Consider the following 4,572-nt stretch of genomic DNA (forward strand, 5'->3'; position numbering starts at 1 on the left):
ATCTTTTTTATCTATAGGGTGTTCAGTCAAAATGTCTGGCAACAATTGCCAAACGATGAGTTTGTTCCTATGTAAGCATGAAGAAATTACACAACTATAAAATGTTGTATCAGGCAGTAAGAAGTATAAGCCATAAATTGTGAATTTCTAAGAGAAATACTATTGAATTCATTTGGTATGGCACTTAGTGCAATGCCATCTGAAGAGAGATTCCTAATAAGTAGTTGGATTTTCAAGTCAGGAAAAACTGTTAGACACCAACTAGTCCAAATCTTATTCTACACATGATTTAACTGAGGTCCAGAGAAGATAAATAATATTTTCTATGTCACATGGGTGGCTTATAGTGATGAAGCAAGGCAAGGAACCCAAATCTCCCAAATCCCTTGGTCTTCCTACTGCACGCACACATGCACATACATACATACATACATACACACACACAACTTTCTATAGATATAAATATACGTAGATACAGAAATATGTATATCTATATGTATCTGTCTCTCATATATGTGTGTGTGCATATATAAAGACTCTCTCTAATTATATGTGCCATATAACATATATATAAATAGGGAGCATCTTTGAAGTTAAGCAGTAGGCCAGTCCAGTATTCTCACTACTTTATTTTATCCTTATATATCCATATCTTTATTTTTTCCTTTTTTTAATCTTCCTAAAATCACATCGCATTTCAGAACATGGAATAGAATGTTTTTATCTTGTTAATTTTTAAAGTCACTCCAAAGGAAAAAAGTTTAAGTCCAAAGTTATTCCTATATTCACCCATCTCCTCTAAGAGAAACAAACTCAAAACTCTAAATGTCATGATTTCTTGCTAGTAATTCTCTGAGAACAACCCAACATAAGAAATATGTATTCAAAACTCAAAGAAAATGAAAGGTAATATGAGTTGGGAGTTGATGATACAGAAGTTTAATTGCAAAGACAGTATCAGAATTAAAAGACCATTCTTAAGAGATAAGAAAGTAAACTGGCAAAAACAGATTCTGTATCAATTTCTCCTATCTATTAGCCTGATTTTGGGGTTGAATTTTTCCAAGGCTCTCAAAAAAACAATGCCATGACTATGACAGAATTCAGACCATGTCTTTAAGAAAGAAGCTAAAGAGAAATAAAAAGTACTCATCCAGGTAATTCAAACCAATTTTTAACGTATGGATCACATTTGTGTAGTCTCCTCACAATATGTATAGGTAGTGTTTAAGATATTTGACTGTATCCACAGACACTGGTTTCAACTATGGCTATGGCACTTAGCCAGTTTTGTCATATACTGAGAAAACTTCATCTGCCATGTTGAGTCAGGAATATTAAATGGCATCATGCAGTTGATTGCTTGGCAAAGTACAGGCATATCTTATTTCATTATGCTTCACTTTACTGTAAATGGCAGATATTGTATATTTTACAAATAGAAAGTTTGATGGCAACTCTGTGTAGAGCAAGCCTATTAGCACAATTTTCCAAACAGTATGTGCTCACTCATATCTATGTCACATTTTGGTAATTCTTATAATATTTCAAACTTTTCCATTACTATTGTATCTGTTATGGTGATCTGTGATCAGTGATATTTGATGTTATTATTGGAATAATTTTAGGGCAGCATGAACTACACCCATAGAAGATGGTGAACTTAATAAAAATGTGTGTTTTGACTGCTCCACCCACCAACCATTAACCTCTCTACTTCTCCTCTGTATTTGCTGAGATGCAAAAATATTCAATTTTGGCCAACTGATAACCTGACAATGGCCTCTAACTGTTCAAGTGAGAGGAATAGTCAACCTTATCGCAATTTAAATCGAAATGTAGAAATGATTATTACTGAGGAAGGCACGTCGAAAGCTGGGATAGGCTGGAATGTAGGCCAAACAGCCAAGTGGTAAATGCAAAGGAAAAGGAAGTTAAAAGTGCTACTCTAGTGAACACACCAATGATTAGAAAATAAAACAGCCATATTGCTGATATGGAAAAAGTTTCAGTCATCTGGATAGAAGATCAAATCAGCCACAACATTCCCTTAAGTCAAAGCCTAATCCAGAGCAAGACCCCAACTCTCCTTACTTCTACGAAGGCTAAGGGAGGTGAGAAAGCTGCAGAAGAAAAGTTGGAAGTTAGCAGACGTTGGTTCATGTTGTTTTAAAAAAAAAAATAAACTGCCTTCATAACATAAAAGTGCAAGGTGAAGCAGCAAGTGCTGATGTAAAAGCTGCAGCAAGTTATCAAAGAAACTTAACTTAGATCATTGATAACAGATAATCAGTATAGATTAAGCTGCATTCTATTAATAAAAGATGCCATTTCATAACTAGAGAGGACAAGTCAATGCTTGGCTTCATCCTTCAAATCTGACTTTCTTGTTAGAATCTAATATAGCTGATGACTTTAAAATGAAGCCAATCCTCATTTACCTTTCTGGATATCCTAGCACTCTTAAGAATTATGCTGCTTTCTTATCTGAGAAAACACCAAATGGCGGATGACGCCAGTGCAGCGTGGGGGCCCGGAGGCCCTGGTGGCCCTGGGTTGGGGAACCGCGCTGGCTTCCGAGGAGGTTTCGGCAGTGGTTTCCGGGGCCGGGGTCGCGGCCGTGGACAGGGTCGGGGTCGGGGCCCAGGCAGCGGAGCTCGCGGAGGCAAGGCTGAGGATAAGGAGTGGATGCCCGTCACCAAGCTGGGCCGCTTGGTCAAGGACATGAAGATCAAGTCCCTGGAGGAGATCTATCTCTTCTCTCTGCCCATTAACGAATCTGAGATCTTGACTTTTTCTTTGGGGCTTCTCTCAAAGATGACGTTTTGAAGATTATGCCAGTGCAGAAGCAGACCCGTGCTGGCCAGCGCACCAGGTTCAAGGCGTTTGTTGCTATAGGGAACTACATGGCCACGTCGGCCTGGGTGTTAAGTGCTCCAAGGAGGTGGCCACCGCCATCCGTGGGGCCATCATCCTGGCCAAACTCTCCACTGTCCTGGTGTGCAGAGGCTACTGGGGGAACAAGATCGGCAAGCCCCACACCGTCCCTTGCAAGGTGACAGGCCTCTGCGGCTCTGTGCTGGTGCGCCTCATCCCTGCACCCAGGGGCACTGGCATCGTCTCAGCGCCTGTGCCCAAGAAGCTGCTCATGATGGCTGGTATTGATGACTGCTACACCTCAGCCCGGGGCTGCACTGCCACCCTGGGCAACCTCGCCAAGGCCACCTTTGATGCCATCTCTAAGACCTACAGCTACCTGACCCCTGACCTCTGGAAGGAGACTGTGTTTACCAAGTCTCCCTATCAGGAATTCACTGACCACCTTGTCAAGACCCACACCAGAGTCTCCGTGCAGCGGACCCAGGCTCCAGCTGTGGCTACAACATAGGGTTTTTATACAAGAAAAATAAAGTGAATTAAACCCCGAAAAAAAAAAAAAAAGAATTATGCTAAGTATACTCTGCCTGTGCTTTATAATTTGAACAACAAAGCCTGATGACAGCACATCCATATACAGCATGCTTTACTGAATATTTTAAGTTCATTGTTGAGACTTCTTGCTCAGAAAAAATATTCCTTCCAAAATATTACTGCTCATCGACACTGTGCCTAGTTACTCAAGAGTTGTAATGGAAAAGTACATAGAGATTAACATTTTCATAACTGCTAACACAACATCCATTCTGCAGCCTATAGATCAAGAAGTAATGTTGACTTTCAAGTTTTATTATTTAAGAAATACATTTTGTAAGGCTATAGCAGCCATAGATAATGATTTCTCTGACGAATCTGGTTAAAGTAAATTAGTAAAGTAAAGTAAATTGAAAACCTTCTGGGAAAGATTCAACATTCTGATGCCATTAAGAATATTTGTGACTCATGGGAGGAGGACAAAATACCTCTAACTGGATATTGGAAGAAATTCCAATCTTTATGAACAACTAAGAAGGGTTCAAGATTTTAGATGAGGGAAGTAACTGCATATGTGGTGGAAATAGTAAGAGAACTAGAATTCGAAGTGGAGCCTGATGATGTGACTGAATTGCCACAATCTTGTGATAAAACTTGAACAGACGAGGTGTTACTTCCTCTGGATGAACAAAGTGGTTTCTGAGATGGAATCTACTCCTGGTGAAGATGCTATGAACATTGTCAAAATGTTGGATAAAGGGCTCCAATTTTGAAAGACGTTATATGCTGGTTATTAAAATGCTATAAAACGTCATTGAATGTTGCAAAAAAATCTTTCGTAAAAGGAAGAGTCAATTCTTGTAGAAGAATCGGATGCAGTGGCTCATGCCTGTAATCGCAGCACTTTGGGAGGCCGAAGCCGGTGGATCACGAGGTCAGGAGATCCAGACCATCCTGGCTAACACTGTGAAACCCCGTCTCTACTAAATATACAAAAAATTAGCTGGGCGTGGTGGCAGGAACCTGTAGTCCCAGCTACTTGGGAGGCTGAGGCAGGAAAATGGTGTGTACCCGGGAGGCGGAGATTGCAGTGAGCCGAGATCCCACCACTGCACTCCAGCCTGGGCAACAGAGCAAGACTCCATCTCAAAAAAAAAAATA

The 4,572-nt window shown here is 40.4% G+C and overlaps 1 pseudogene across 1 annotated transcript; it reads left to right on the plus strand.

Annotated features, from left to right (window-relative positions):
* The first annotated feature begins 2,499 nt into the window (after positions 1 to 2,499).
* LOC105508431 lies at positions 2,500 to 3,420 on the plus strand (annotated as a pseudogene). Its single transcript, XR_001001267.1, has one exon. The product of XR_001001267.1 is annotated as a 40S ribosomal protein S2 pseudogene (transcript).
* Positions 3,421 to 4,572: the final 1,152 nt, after the last annotated feature.

Source organism: Colobus angolensis, unplaced genomic scaffold (assembly GCF_000951035.1).
Source record: "Colobus angolensis palliatus isolate OR3802 unplaced genomic scaffold, Cang.pa_1.0 Scaffold162, whole genome shotgun sequence".
Taxonomy (NCBI): Eukaryota; Metazoa; Chordata; class Mammalia; order Primates; family Cercopithecidae; genus Colobus; species Colobus angolensis.